The sequence below is a fragment of the Trachypithecus francoisi genome, unplaced genomic scaffold (genome assembly GCF_009764315.1).
Source record: "Trachypithecus francoisi isolate TF-2019V2 unplaced genomic scaffold, Tfra_2.0 Lachesis_group3, whole genome shotgun sequence".
Classification (NCBI taxonomy): domain Eukaryota; kingdom Metazoa; phylum Chordata; class Mammalia; order Primates; family Cercopithecidae; genus Trachypithecus; species Trachypithecus francoisi.
This window is the reverse complement of record NW_022681468.1, coordinates 81,156,113-81,172,757: the sequence shown is the minus strand read 5'-3', so window position 1 is coordinate 81,172,757 and position 16,645 is coordinate 81,156,113. Positions and strand designations below refer to the sequence as shown.

At 40.2% G+C, this 16,645-nt stretch overlaps 1 protein-coding gene across 2 annotated transcripts in view; it reads right to left on the bottom strand.

Annotated features, from left to right (window-relative positions):
• Nucleotides 1-16,645, bottom strand: part of STXBP6 (syntaxin binding protein 6) — a 260,670-nt gene that overhangs the window by 184,120 nt on the left and 59,905 nt on the right. The gene's annotated exons all lie outside the window — the stretch shown is intronic.

Sequence of the window (16,645 nt, the reverse complement as noted above, 5' to 3'; positions counted from 1 at the left end):
CTGACTAATGCTAAGTATTTTGGAAATGTTACCCAGCAGCTCCCACATGTTATGCTCCTCTGGTTAACTGGCAGTGGATGCCCAGTAATTAAGAAAATAAAGCAGTATGATGCTGACTCACAGTGAGTTCCCCCCTAAAACATACACATACATAGCCCCGATGTTATATTTAGTTTTCTAATAGTTGTACTTCACCAATGGTCTTAACTCTGCTTATTAATATCTATTATGTTCAAGGTCAATCTGAAATATTAAGCCTGTCATCCAAAAAGATTCAACAGCAACTTGAGTAAACTTTCTCTATTCCATCATCCTAGTCATAAATAGTCTGTGCTTTAACCATGAATAGATATTTGTTCCGGCAATTTAACAAATCAAAATTAAAGGCACAGAGATGGCCCATGGGTTGGACATGCAGAGTATCAGAGATCCTGCATATGGATCAACAGCATAGCTATCTACAGTAACAGAAGCTCAAAGAGTTCATCAGACTGCTGTAAAATGGAGTCAGCTTGTTACAAAAATGCCTGCTATGTGCCACTTCTATGATTAGTATTAGAGATACAAGAAATAATTAAGATATGGTCCCATTTCTCCAGGAATTGACTGCTAACTACATCAGAGGTTTCACTTAAATCCAGATAATTTATGGTAAAAGATCATGGGACCATCCTTCCCAATGCAAGACTCACAAATGTTACCCACACAGCTGTTTACCTGTAACCTGTTCACATCTATAACCTCCTGGTAGGAAAGAGATACATTAAAAAAGAACATCTTTCTAGTCAAAGGAATTCTCCTAGTTTTTATTCTGTAATAGAGTAGGTTTTCTTAGTGACACAGAATACCTATCTATACATACACAAAGAGTATGTATCTAGATATCCTAGAAATTATAGATCTAATACTCACATCTACTTGTGCTCTAATCCCAACATTTTATCATCACCACCAGGTTCTTCATGCTGGCCAAGAACAAAATGACAACAGTGAAGGAGGACCCGTTTTTCAACACGCTGATCACTAGCTGATATGCTATGATTTCCAACAAGTTGGTAACAGAATTTCCTAATTTACCCCATGACTTTCCTAGGCAAGGTGTTATAATTTATCAGGGACTATTTACTTTTTTTAAGAAAGAAACACATACTGGTGATCTTCCAGCTCCAAGGCCACTTGCCTCTCACTATTTGGGTACAGGTGAAAAAGAAAGCCAGCAGTAGCACAGTGGCTTCAAACCATTTGATAAGCAATGTAGAAAGCAAGCAAAGTCCTGAGCTGACTGGGCACTCTTTTTTTTTTTTTTTTTTGAGGCAGAGTCTTGCGCTGTCACCCAGGCTGGAGTGCAGTGGTGCAATCTCGACTCACTGCAACCTCCACTTCCCAGGTTCAATCGATTTTACTGCCTCAGCCTCCCCAGTAGCTGTGATTACAGATGCCTACCACCACGCCCAGTTTTTTTTTTTTTTTTTTGTATTTTTAGTAGAGACAGGGTTTCACCATGTTGGCCAGGCTGGTCTCGAACTCCTGATCTCAAGTGATCCACCCGCTTTGGCCTCCCAAAGTGCTAGGATTACAGGCGTGAGCCACCACGCCCGGTCTCATCGGGTGTTCTCGGACCAGTGCCTTCCCAGTTGTCATGGCTTTTGCTTTCTCATCTCAGGCTCACAGTTTTCTAAAACTGCAGTTAAAAGAAAAAGAAAGCTATAATTTTATCATATAAAATCTGTCAGAAAAAGGAAAGAAAGAGATATGTGATTTTACCAAGCTTAGGAAACCCTGTTCTTTTTAAAAACTGGTGAGAAATAGAAATGACCTTTTATTGTTTTTTTATACTGATATTCAGTGACCAAGAACAAAAAAGAGAGAAAGAATAGATAAAGCCAGTAACTTCTTCACAGAGCACAAGTTTTAGAATCAAACTAATTCAGGTTCAAATTTGAGCTCCAACACCTAAGACTTACGTGATTGGGTAAACCTCTTAAAATTATAGACCCTTAGTTTGTTAACTACAACCTAGAGATGTCTTCACCTACCTCCTGGAACTAAAGAATTAAATGAAACAATACATGCAGAACACTTACTCTGTTGCCTGAATAATTTAAAAATGCTTAAAAATGAAATATTTTTATTAATTTTCCTACTATGATATGAAAAGATAAAAATCCCTCTGAACTTGTAGCAATTGAGTAAATGTAGCCATCTATACCAAAGGCATTTGTAAAAGTGAAACCCAATTTTATTTACAAATCCTCACCTTTCTCACCCATCAGTATGAGACCCTCCACATATGGATAAACAGTCTCTTATAGGGATGGTTTTGCACGAAGTATCACAAGGGATGAGGAATTCATAGGCGTCACTCTTTAGGACACTTGCTAGGAGATTATCAGACTCATTCTATGTGAAATTACCAAAAGTGTTTATTCGGGGCAATGACACTAACAGGCCACTGTGGAGCACACATGTATACATGTTTTTAATTTCACCCTGGGAATGGTAATGTACAGCAGATTCGATGGAAAAGAATCAGAAAGTAAAAGAGGTACTGTTATAGCTTCATAGCAATAACTTATGAGTATCCCAATCTGATTGTACATCTGAATTCAGCATGGAGAGCTTTTCAAAAATGCAGACTCCTGGGTCCTTCCTTTATAACCACCAAATTAGAATCGTGGGATCTGTATTTTAAACAGCTCTAACTGGTTCTCATGCAGCCATGCATGCATGAGACCTAATTTAAATGCTGTGAGCCTAGAGAGGAGCTAAAACCTAGACCAGAAAGGTGTGATGGGAATGGAAAGGATGAATCATTTCAGGAGAGAATATAGGAAGACAATGCACAGGATTTTTTTTTTCTCCATCTAAGCAGCTTTATCAGGCCTTACGTCTTAGTGTTGGTAAATCAATGTCCATCCCAAGGCTGAGAACCCATTGTAAGAAAGTAAGATGAATATAACAGCAATGGTATACCAATGACCACTAGTTACTCCAACCTATATCACCCCATGGAAGCCTTTTCTTTTCCTGCTTCTACAGGGTATAATTATAAAATTTTCCATCCAAGAAACCAACCTACAATATGATTTGCAAGTCAAAGCAGCTGGTTCCCGTAAGTGTTAGCTGCAAAAACTAATCACAGTTAGTTCTGATCTTCTCACTTTGTGCCATCTCATCCATACATACCACTCTTGTTAATGCATGGCTACTGTAGTGTGATGCCTTTCCACTGCCCAAGTAACTAGGAAATAAGACCATCCTTTAGGTTAGGAGTTGCAAACTCAAATGACCTCAGAGATCAGGTAGATGAAGCACATAAGTAAAGGGGAACAGGCGTAAGATGCTTTTGTATTCCAATATCAACATTTTTGGTTTCCAGTAGTGGAACTGGTATTTGTCATCTGTGATCAGGAGACCAAGAGGAGTAGTAGGAACTGCAGCAAATTAAAAACCTCCATTGTTAAGGCATTCATTATCATGCAGGTGGTTCTAGGGAGGTATAGTCTACAGCCCTTAAATATTTTTCATGTGAGAAGAAAGAACCTCCTCTGGTAAGGTAACAGTGCCATCTATTTAGCTTAATACTGTTAGATAGTTGATCTAACTTCATTAACTTCTCTGTTCTGATTTCATGTTTAACATGCAATCCTCTGATCATGTTTTGGCCTTGTGGCTGTGCCACACAAGTATTCTAGACTATGTGACAATTATGCTTCCAATTGTAACCGAGAATTTTAGACATCAGTCTCACAAGCTAGTTAATGTGTCTCAACACTAAGGTAGATGAAGTCAGCATGCTGATAACAAGTTTCAGAGTCTTTGAAGTTAAGAACCAAGAACCCTGGAAGACTTTTGGGGGAAAATCAGCTAGTCTTTCCTACTTCAAGGGAACTTCAGTTTGGTGAACCCAAATAAGTTAGAAATAAGATTCTCTCAAATTAGACTTCTTTGCATTACCACTTTGTTTTTGAAATTCTACAAATTCAATTTTAACTCCCACCTATAATGTGATGACACTAATCATGCATCCAACTCAGAGTGCCTTTCTGGCTTTAAACCCATATACCTAGCTGTGGACTGATCATTTCCACTGAGAGCTAACCTAGACCCTTCCTTCTCCCTCAATCCTTTCAAATCCCGATAATGAACAAATCACCAAATCCTGTGGATTTGATTTAATATTTCTAGACTAGCTTTTCTTCATTCTCACTTCCTCTGCCTTAGTTTGGGTCTTCACCATCCCCGGCCTGAATAATTTTAATGCTTCCTCTAAAGGACTTCAGCACTGCTCTTACTTTACCACAATCAGCCCTCTACACTGTCCAATGTCATATTCCAAAGGATGAATATGATTCAAGCTTAACTGTACTTAACCGTTTCTTCTCCATGCCTCAGCTATTGACAAAGAAACACAATAACCTCAATAAGGAAAAAGCCAATGTTGTAAATGTTAAAACCTAAATAGAGAAATGTGAAATTATTTGCCTTAAAAGCCACAATATATACATACTAAATGCTACAAGACACATGTTATTATATATCACTAAACCTAGAAATCCAAAAATGTTAATTTTGCTCCAAAGTTGGAAAACCTTAACAGGTAGTCAGAAAATATACAAGCTCTTATGTGAAGAAAATCAATTTTATTTTTTCTGATGTCATACATTAAGATCAAGGAGATAATTTAAGGCCAATTTAGTCCCTTTAAAAGTGTTTAATTAAGAAGGAATTACTGATTTTTAACAAAATGTTTACCTAGATAATGTTTCTCTTTGATAAGACAGTTCTCAAGTAGAAAGCTTTAGTCTCTTCATGGCATATAAGCATGTGAATAAACAATAAATTAGATACAAATTTTAGTCTACCAACCAGTTTTTCCATGTAATTTAACTACTATTCTTAACTAATAGTTCTTAAAGTAGATTCTAAAAAGGAAGTCAGACATGCTACTAGAATAGACAGGTGACTTTAATCTGGTGATAACATCTGAAGTCTTAAAAGTACAATCACTTCAAGTTCAATCACCCTTTATTGTTACAAACAACAAGGGCTATTGGATAGGCTTGCCATGGTGAGAAACCAGATGGGAACAGCAGACCAAGAACCCATATTTAAGGCTTCACAAGCTTTACAAAATTAGGGTAAAATCAATAGACATTCAGCAAATCCTCTAACAACATACTTAAAGGAGCCAGAAATTTCTAAACATGAAAAATAATGGGGATATGAATAAAAGCTAAAAACATTATCTGTTCTGCTAGAAAAATAATTGAAGATAGGAAAAATAAAATCTTAAAGTAGAAACTGCACATCAACATCACCTGGGTGCCCAGGTCCTGCTCACAGAGATTCAGGGGGTCTGGGGCCAGGGCCTGCAACTTGTTTTCTGAATGACTTCTTCAGTTTATTCTGCTATACAACCAGGTCCAAAGCCACTATCTTTGGGTTTTCCCCCTGTATGTAATGAATTATTTATAAAATAAATAAAAAGGCCCCAGAAACAAGTGTACATGGCAAATATTTTGTAAAGCCCTAGTAATGAATCATTGAAGTTTACATAGCACTTCATGATTTACGAAGTATTTCTACATCTAATCCCAAATGTGTAATCAAGAGAGCCACTAAATACATCTTCCAAAGTTTGCTTCAAAATTGTAAATTAGATTCTTCAGATATGTATGTGAGTTTTTTTTTTTTTTTTTTTTTTTTAGGCAGAGTCTCACTATGTTGCCCAGGCTGGGGTGCACTGGCACCATCTTGGCTCACTGCAACCTCTGTCTGCCAGGTTCAAGCAGTTCTCCTGCCTCAGCCTCCTGAGTAGTTGAAATTACAGGTGTATGTCACCACGCCTGGCTAATTTTTGTATTTTAGTAGAGATGGGGTTTCACCATGTTGGCCAGGCTGGTTTCTAACTCCTGACCTCAAGTGATCCACCGCCTCAGGCTCCCAAAGTGCTGGGATTACAGGTGCATGCCCAGCCCAGATATGTGTTTTTATGAAGGGTAAATCATGTCATTTTTAAACCACCGTATTGGTCTAAGGATTATGAGGAAGTGTTATAATTCCTCTTCAACAGAGATTAACATGAGTTGAAACCTTTTGAGCCAGCAATTCTACCATTAGAAAAAATGGTATGAGCATGCACACAACCATGTGTGTGTTACAGATCCATGCTTACCTCAGATTCATTTTTAAGAAAAAAATCATTATAAACAACCTAAATATCCATCAATCTTCATTGGTTAAATACAGTATAGCCCATCCACCCAACAGAATATTACATATCCTTTTAAAATTGTGGCACAGACCTATAGATATTGACTCAGAAAAATTGCCAAGAAATAATACAGAGTGAAAACAAGGAGGTTATAAAACAGAAAATGAATTCATGAATTTGCAATTTTACGTGCAGATTTCCATGCATAAAGATCTGTCTGGAAAATAGTTTGCCAAAACATTAATATGATTATCTCTGGATTTTGAAACAAGGAAACAGGTCAGAGATTCTGCAGGGCAGTATTCTTACTCCACTAAAATCTCAGTGGAGTGCTCCTTGAACATTGCGGTTTTAAGGCACATTCTTTCCAAAAAACCTGGAAGACATATCAAAACACTTTTTATTGAGACCCAATTATAAGTTGGCCGTATTCTCTTTTCAACCCTAGTCCAGGCATAGTGTTGACAACCCCAAAGTAAATTAGTAAACTCCCACCCTCAAAAAGCTGTGAGAGAGGCGAGAAAATGCTGTAAATAATTACAAGGCTTGGAAGAGAATTTTGTAGGAAGAAAATGGGACCCTTCTGTCCAGCTGCAGCTCAATGCTGGAGCCTTCAACCTGGTGAAGGCAGCACCAGCTATGCGTTAGCCTGCGCTTGCTCTCTTAGATGAATAACTCTGGAACAATGTAAAAACATCACAACCATACACAACAGCCCTGGTCATACTGTTTAATTCTTTAAGGAAGGAAATGAGGTATTGCTTTTCTGCCATCAGACTGCCAAACACTAAGAGACCCGACTGAGTTTCTTTTCCCTGTATATACTAACTCTCCCTGTGTAAGAGACATTATGTTCACAGGATTCTCTGAGCCCATGACTCATGTCTACTTCAACTATAAATCTAGACTATTTTCATCTCCTCTGTCCTTGTTTATATGTTCAGTATACACATTTTTCTTGTAAGTTTGATATCCAAAGAACCCTGACTATAAGATCTGTGTTTACACAAGTTTATTTACATTGTGGGTGTACTTTTTAACCTTCTTGTCAATTACTACATCCTAACTTTCACAAATGATATGACAAAGCCAAAAAAATACCACCACCAACAAAAGCTACATAGGATATGTCATTTGGAGGATTTATTGAGGTAAGACAAAGATTTCATAAGCATCACTCATTCCAAGGGATTCTATTAATAGGATCTCCACATTCACAAGTTTAAATTCCAAGGGCCAGTAAAGCCAGCTCTACAGTATCCACGTACTCTTTCTACAGTAATGGGTAGAAATAAAGAATCATAGTGAAGGCCAGGCTGGAGTACACTCATTGGTGTATTATGGATTATGACAAGATTATCAATCTAGAACATAGAACAAACCTTGAAAAGTGAATTGAACCACATCAAAAAAGGAAGGTAGTAAGAGAAAAAAATATAAAAGAGCTCAACTTTTTGACATTCCCCAATTTTTACTAAGCAATCATGTCATTGTGGTATCCAACAACTAGTTGGCAAACTAAGAAAACAATATGTTGACTTGAGAACATCACTGATAGCAGACAGCATTGGAAACAGCCAAATCTATTCCAACCATGTTCAAATACAGGCAAAAGCCACATAAAGATTGACTTAACATGAAAATAAACATTTTAATTATCTGCTATTCTGCACTACCTGCTGAATTAGTTTGTTTCTTTTGCTTACACTGAAGAAAAGACAGAAGGAAAAAGCTCTAAACCCATATATGAAAGGAAGTAAAAAGTTTAGGTAGTAGGTCAGATGTTTTCCCCTTAGGTGAGGGTATGATTGATAACAGAAATTGCAGATTAAAACAAAACAAAACAAAACAAAAAGATCTATCTACCACTAAAAATAAACAAACAGAAACATAAACTCTCCAGCAAGCATAACATGAGCTTTTTATATCAGGTATTTGTTGACTCAAGCTTTAGGTAAATCTTAAGTTTTCTAGATTTAAGTTAATTCTATTTTGGAACAGACTTAAAATATAACAGTAAAAAAAAATGAGACTTTAAGGAAAACTCCATTTTTTAAGAGTTTGAAACCTATAAAAACCTAAAATACAGTTGAAACAAGTTTGTGTGCTTTCTAAAATTTTTTAAATCAGAGCAAAACTTCTTTAAAATATTCTCTAAATCAAACGTCAATTTTGAAATATTCCTTATTTGTTGGGAGGTCGAGGTGGGTGGATCACGAGGTCAAGAGATCGAGATCACCCTGGCCAACATGGTGAAATCCCGTCTCTACTAAAAATACAAAAATTAGCTGGGTGTGGTGGCACGCACCTGTAGTCCCAGCTACTTGGGAGGCTGAGGCAGGAGAATCGCTTGAATCCGGGAGGCGGAGGTTGCAGTGAGCTGAGATCTTGTGACTGCACTCCAGCCTGGTGATAGAGCGAGACTCTGTGTTAAACAAAAACAAAAACAAAAACAAAGAAACCAAAGGAAAAAAAAGAAACATTCCTTATTTGAATCGCTGATTTGGAGAATATCACCACTTTACAATTTCTTGGAAGAGCTTGAGTGAGTTTTCTGTAATTGATATATCATAAGTGTTATACTCCAACATGATGTCTTCACAGCAGCGAGGGCCACAGATGCAACGTGACACTCTGAGGGGCCATTTTACACATACCTACTTTGTTTAAAAGGCAAGACATTGTGCCCTTCAATGCCTCAATTTCCAAATGAAATTTCCAGTAGGTTTATGAACACTTCTGATCTCATTAAGGATCTGGCCAATAACTGTAATTCCAACTTTAATTGATCTCCCCCAGGGTCAACTTCATCAATTTGTGCCAGTGCAGTACAATCTGAATGGTGATAGAAAGGCTCCCTTCTCAGCCTCCAAAAGCACTTGCCCTATCTGTCAGCTACCTCAAATTCTGACACAAGAGATGTATATACTTAGATATGTGACTTTGGTATTCAAAATTCCTTATTAATATGCTTATACTTTGGGTGGGGAGACTCTTACAGATGAGGAAACTGAAGCTCAGTGGTTAGGAAAATTGTCCTACATCACACTGCTCAAGGGCAGAGCAGGGACTTAAACCTAAGATGCATGACTACAGAAGGCTTTGCTCTTCCTTATTATCTCATATTGAAGAAGTGAGAAAAGTATGGAAAGGTGAGGCTGGAATGCATTCTAGGTAAAACAAGACAATTCAACTGCTTTGCATTTTTGCCTCTGATTGGCCACACTTTCTGGTGTACAAGATATTGTTATCAGCCCAGCCCAGCAGCTACAAAGATAACAAATCAAGCTGTAGTTTGAAGTCTTTCTTTCTAGGTATCTGTTCATCTCGTGTGTGCATATCATGCTGTTTCGTTGGCAAAGGAGTCACATAGCCTTATTAGGATAGAGCTTGTTTTGATTCTACAAATGAAACTGGGAGCTGACATTAGCAGAGAGATTCTGCAACAGATCTCTACCTCCAAAAAGGGGACAATGTCCATGGAAGCCTCATCACAGCTGCTCACCACCATCGTTTCGAGACCAGCAGTTTGCAACAGGAGTCAACTCTTGAGATCTTGGATGGCTGCCACAAGGCAGTTTTATGAGCCTTGCAGGCTATTTTCCAAACCGGAAAAGGCTTAAATATGAAAGGCACATATTTCAAAGGTTTCTGCTGGTTCTCAAGGGAAGTCCTCTTCCACTTCCTTTGCTGTATTACCCCCACTCTGGCATTTCAAAAGCACAATTTGGACCCTCCCTGTTACCTCCCTGCTCCCACTTTTTCTGGGCACTCCATCTTTTGCCGACAGTGCTTCAGAGGAACCTTAGCTTCTCCAGCAGTGATGCATTGAGTTTCACCAATTTCAAAGGTTCCGCAAGGGGAATTTCATCATTTTACTTTACTGAGAAGGATCTCAGCAAGACGTTCACAAATAAGCTAACCAACCACATTGCTTGACACCCTTTTGGGCCTTACCCACCAGCAGCTTACACCTCAGTTAAAAAGTGTGGGCACAGCAGAAATGTAGCATTCTAAAGCTTAAAAGTTTAATGCCTGGAAGTGATCCTAGTGATGGTCTATCTTATCCAATTATCTCACTTAACACATAAGGAAACTGAAGTCCAGAGGGTGATTCTGAAGTCACACAACAAAAGTAGCAAAACAAATATTAGGGCTAAATGTTGCTCTCGACTTCACTGCAATGCTCTTTTTAAGTAAAAAACAGAGAAACATGAAATGATAATGTAAAATATTAGAGCAGTGCCGAATTTGTGGAAGGTGAGAACAGGTGGTGTGTTGGGGGAACGATGAGAACAGAGAAGGAGAAAACATGATTAATCACAGTGGGGACTCTTCTCAGATTAAATTTTTTTTCTTGGGAATTGGCCTGAAATTAAGTGCTGAACTAGAAAACCTCTAGCCCATAGAGTTCTAAACCTTGACTCTTGGCTATCACCTTTTTCCCTTTGAATTTTCACAGTTTGTTTTCTCATTTGGCGATTGAGGCCAAAAGCAATGATGGTCTGCCCAAGCGGAACAGCCCAGGATAGTCCAAGAAGCACAGAGTAACTCTGGCCAAGCTCCAACCCACAGGCCTCTGTGTTGACTCCAACTGAGCCTCTCCTACAGTCTCCAGGCTCTGAGCCACTGGCAGGAGAATACACCCTGGGCAAAGTCACATGTCCATTCTCGGTTTGGGAATCAATGTGCTGGTGTTGGTGGTCTCCTGAAAGCACACACTAACCACACCAGGAGCCTGGATTAGCTGTTGACAGGGTTTCTCAGTACCTATTCCAGGCCCTGGTAAACAACAGGGTGGGAAAATAGGAATCTGTCTAGCCCAGTTCTTGTCTTTGGAACTGCACCCTTCAGCCGCAGCACAAAAACACCACCAGGTGCCTGCAATCTGTAATCAGTGCTCTATTAAAACACTCTCAGAAACACTGGAATTATCCTGATTTCCACACACAGCTGCACAAGGTCCTGCTGGGTAACTGGAGAGTCTTTACAGGTTCACTTAAGCTATAAACTAGAATGCTTTGGTTAGGACTGAGCACATTCAACAGTGAAATCTCCATGTGAGTGGAATGGGTGGATAGGTGGTCATTTCTATTCTATGTCTTGGGATGTAATAAAATAACCTACAAATCCAGGTCAGACTCAAGGTCCATATGCAAATTCAGGCTCTGCTCTATTCAATCAATTCCTCTGTCATTCAATGTCAACCCCTTTTTAATCAGCATATTCAAGAAAATAACTAACTTTTGACCTAACTAGCTGCGCAGTGTTTGATAGGAAAGAAAAAAAAATCGATCAATTGAATACTACCCTAATATGAACTCAATTAACACTAGTACAAGCTTAATGGTATCCACATCAACACATTACAAAGACATTCAAACAAATGTGATCAGGATCACCATCCAAAAGCTGGGGGCCAAGGTACAGGGGTCACTTCTCGCCTGACCCAACCTGACAGATGTTGGATGGTGACAAGAAGTTTACATCTGTCATCACAGGACCTAGGTCTGAACCTGTTTTTGCTTTTACTCAATGAATAAAACTTGGGCAAAAACCCTACATCTCTGAGACCTGCATCTTCACCTTTAAAGTAGGATAGTATCACCCACTTCCTAGGACTGTTGTGAAGAATGAAGGAGGTTATGGAAGTCAGCTCCCTGGGTCCAACTGCTCCCACCTGGGGTGCCCTGATCCTTGAACAGCAGACAAGCAAATCAGCATGTCAGCTTCTTATTTGCAAAAAAATGTTCATCACAGAGTATTTTACAAAGCCTTTCCTCAAGTGCCATCCTATTTCATCTTCCACACTTCTGAGGGAGGTATGATTGTCTCTCCTGACACATAAAGAGAAGGAATGGGTCTTCCTCCTCCAATCACATCTCATTTCCATTGCTACCCTCTGCCTCTCCATAGGGAATTGCCAGCCTAAGCAGGAAAATAATGGCAAGAGCCAAGTGAAGTCTTCCCCATTGTGAAGTGTTGCTACCCAAGGGAGATGCAGAGTGGTGTGAACATTTTCTTAAAAAGGGGAAAAACAAACAGAAAATGGACAAAGAGCAGAGCAAAGCTGGAGTAAGATACACACTTAGTCATTCAGTATCACTGCACTGTCCTAAAACTGAGGATACTGAGGATACTGAGGAGAAGAGCAACAAAGTACTTTCTCTCATGGAGCTTACATTCTAGTGAGGAAGAAGAACAATTTTCTTCAAGATTAGTCAATCAATGCAGAAGTTAGTCAATCAATGCAGCAGTTGAGAAGAAATCAATATAGACAGGTCTTGTGTGTTCAGCAATTAGGCAAAAGAATGAAGAATAATAGTCGCTGTCATTCAGCACCAACCAGCAGATAGAGAAATCACATAATGCAGGGCCAAAGTGCTCCTAGCCTTCTAAGAGGACATTCACCTGGCCTTGATGAATATTTCTGTGCCTGAGAAAATCCATCTAGGGGCAGGACCTATCCTTCTTCATTCAACAAACATTAGTGAGTAATTACCATGACCTGGGCTCTGTGCAGGGTTGGAGCTCACAGACAAATCAGATATATTCAAAGAAAAACTTGTCTTGTTGAGGAGAAAGACAAGGAAAACAGGCAACCAACTAGACTACATTAAGAATCTGAAGTCGCTGCTTCACAGCAGCAGAAGGGGCAAGTACTGTTTAATCCTTCAGAGGCTGGTGGTCAGGAGATACTTACTCTATTACGTCTACCCTTGAAATGTAATTAAAACATTAATGAAGTCTACCTGCATGGATTACGCAGGTAGAGCCACTTCAAGAAAAAGCCATGCAACATTTCGATAAGCTGTTAGCTCTGTGTGAGTGACCTAGAACATATGCCTGCTCCAGCCTCTGCTTCCACCTGGGTTCTGTGCAATGGGTGTGCCCTGAATTGCTTCAGCTGACAGAGACAGACAGCCTCCAATCTAAGGTGGAAAGCAGAGAATACTCTGCAGGGAACCATTTCTGCACAGAACCTGAACTCTTGCAGAAAACCAAGAAAAAATAAACGGTAATGGAGACACCACAGGAAAGAGGTGTCTGAGGCAAATAGGTACTCTTCAAATGTCCATTTGGTACTAAGTGTTCTTGGAGTGGGAGAAGTAGGCAGAAAATTACTTTAAAAATCTTCATCCCCACCTATGTAGAGAAGTTCACTGAAGTGGGAAGGAACAGGCCTGAGGTTACAAAAGGAAAGTTTTGCAAGTATAAGTTTTCTTGACTCATGTATATTTCTAAAAATATATATTTTAGGTAAAACATATTTCCAGTTTCTGTTGAAAACTGGGAAGACCTGGCAACATTAGGCCTGCACCCCCTACCATCTCTACAACCTCCAAACCACCAGACCCCACTACTCCCTATTCTACCATCCAAACTAAGGCTGCCTCTCAGGTAACCATCATCCAGGTTGTTCTATTTTTCTAATAACTGGCCTGTTTACTAATTCATTACTGTCTGGTTACTGAGGATACAGAAGCTGGTGTAGATACTAAATTAATTAGCATGACTGGGAAAGTTGTAAGAATATATTTTCAGGAAGTTAAAGCACAGTTTAAAAATAAAAAAGTACTGCCCAATGGGGCAGTAGAGCAGAGATCAAGAAATCATCACAGCGATTTGGGGAAACTGAACTAAGGGCATCAAAATAAACAAAAAACAAGTCAAATATTCATATCACATAGTCATCTTAGAATTTTACAAACACTTCATATTCTATTCCTCTCCCAATATGCCAGCTGCTCTGATAAAGTGCCACAAAGCAGGCCCTGAAGAAACAAATACAAAGAATGTGAAATGTGTCTTTGTGGGGAGGGGAATGGCAGTATGGTGTACACCTAAGGTATAAAGGTGAGGACTGTCTTCATGCTTAATTAAGATCCTCCAGTGAAACTATTTCCCAGCATCTGGCCTCAGAATGCCAGCAAGGAGGCGGCCCATCACCAGTGTGGGCTCTGTTCTACTAGAAAGAGCATATGTCGAGCCAGTGATCTAGGTATGATGTGTCTTTCTCACAGACAGACTGGGAGGTGGAGCCTTCTCCCCTTTTTTACATGAGTATTAAGACAGTCCTCACCTTTATACACTAAGCATGTACCGTGGTTACATGTGCCATGTAGTCTATGGGTTGCAGAATGGTTCAAATGGATCATGACAGAACTAGAATTGTGACAGAGATCATTGAGAATTGTGGCTTCACTTCAGACGGAGATGACGCTTTTTAAACGGTCCCACAGTCAGCAAGAGCTGACTGTGACTTTGGACACTTCCTGTTGGGGGAAGGTTAAGTGAATATGTGGTTTTACCTATAAGGATTGGCTTACATTAGAAGAGGAGATCCTTAGAACTGTGTGTAGGAAATGAGTTACGAGCCAGGGCGGGGAAGGGTCATGCCTCAGAATGTCTTGCTTCTCACCACTTTGTGCTTCTGAAGGAAGCTTCCAACTTCCTGATCTTATGCACCACATGGGTATGCCTCCCTGTTCCAAGCTGAGTGGGATGGGGAGAGTTGAGAAAGACTGAATTTAGGAAGAATCAATCCACCTACAATATGACCTTGCTTGAAAAGATAAGCTGCGCAGCACACAGTGGCTCACACCTCTAGTCCCAGCACTTTGGGAGGCCGAGGTGAGTAGATCACCTGAGATCAGGAGTTTGAGACCAACCTGAGTAACATGGCAAAACCCCATCTCTACTAAAAACACAAAATTAGCCGGATGTGATGGTGCGTGCCTGTAATCCCAGCTACTCAGGAAGCTGAGGCAGGAGAATTGCTTGAACCTGGGAGGCAGAGGTTGCAGCGAGTCGAGATCATGCCATTGCACTGCAGCCTGGACACGAGTGAAACTCCGTCTCAAAAAGAAGAAAGGAAAGGAAAGGAAAGGAAAGGGGAGGGGAGGGGAAGGGAGGGGAGGGGAGCGGAGGGGAGGAAAAGAAAAGAAAAGAAAGAGAAAAAGAAAACATAAGCTGGGCCAATTAGATCCTGAAAGAAAACAGAGCAATTAGTAGTGGGAGCTGAAGCTTTAAGGTCAGTTATGCAGAAAGAGGCTGAGAGAAGAAGGCCGATCACATACAAGCAAATGCCACAAAGAAAACTGGGGCCGGGCGCGGTGGCTCAAGCCTGTAATCCCAGCACTTTGGGAGGCCGAGACGGGCGGATCATGAGGTCAGGAGATCGAGACCATCCTGGCTAACACTGTGAAACCCCGTCTCTACTAAAAAATACAAAAAACTAGCCGGGCGATGTGGCGGGCGCCTGTAGTCCCAGCTACTCGGGAAGCTGAGGCAGGAGAATGGCGTGAACCCGGGAGGCAGAGCTTGCAGTGAGCTGAGATCCGGCCACTGCACTCCAGCCCGGGCGACAGAGCAAGACTCCGTCTCAAAAAAAAAAAAAAAAAAAAAAAAAGAAAACTGGTCTGTCTGTAGATTGAGGAAAGGGTGATACAGATATGCAGAGAGAAGAGGAGGGAAAGAGAGGAAGAAGCAGAGAGGGGACAGGGAGCAGGAGGGGAAGGGGGAGGATGGAGGAGAGAGGAGATGAGGAGAGAGCAGAGAAAGAGAAGAAAGGAGAGAGAACATGAGAAAGGAGGAGAGAAAAAGGAGAGAGTAGGGCGAGAGAGAAAGAAGAGAGACAGAAGAGAGAGGGGACAGAGGAGAGGCAGCAGAGAGAGAGGAGAGGAAAGCAGAGAGGAGGAAGAGAGAGGAGAAGGAGATGAGTGAGAGAAGGAGGAGGAAGAGAAAGAGGAGGAGAAGAGCAGAGAGAGAGGAGGAGGAGGAGGAGAGAGGAGAAAAGGAAGCACCCAGAACTTCCGCTTATCTAGTCATCGCCCCTTCCAGTTCATACGCAGGCTTATGAAAAACTCTTCTTTTCCTAAACTAATTAGAATGACCTGCTGTTACTTGCAACCAAAAGAACCAACAAAAGCAATGAATATTGGCAAAAAATTAAAATCTGCAAGTATTTGTCTTACTTTCTTTATTCATACGGTAGGCCTAACAGTTGCCCCAATCAGTTTATACAGATCATTGAGAGAATGCAGATTAATGCGAATGTGTAATTTGATGTTGTTAAGGGGTATGGATAGTAAAATGACAGCCAATTCAGAGTCTTAAATACAGAGAGAACTTTCATTGCCTGTTAGATGCTCAGTTCACTGAGCTTTTATCATCCCCAAGAGCAACATAAATACAGTCAAAAGACATATTAATGCAAGATGACTTTTATATTTTACATAAGGGGAAAATCAACCAATTCAAGGTTATGATTCCCACAAATTCAAACCACACTAAATATGTCATCTAACAAAAGAAGAAAGAAAATGAAAGAATGCCTAGAAGACAAACTTTGGTGACAGATAAGTACATCTCTCAGAACTGCCTTTTCTCCATGACTACACAGCTTCGAGGGCTTGCTTCTCACAC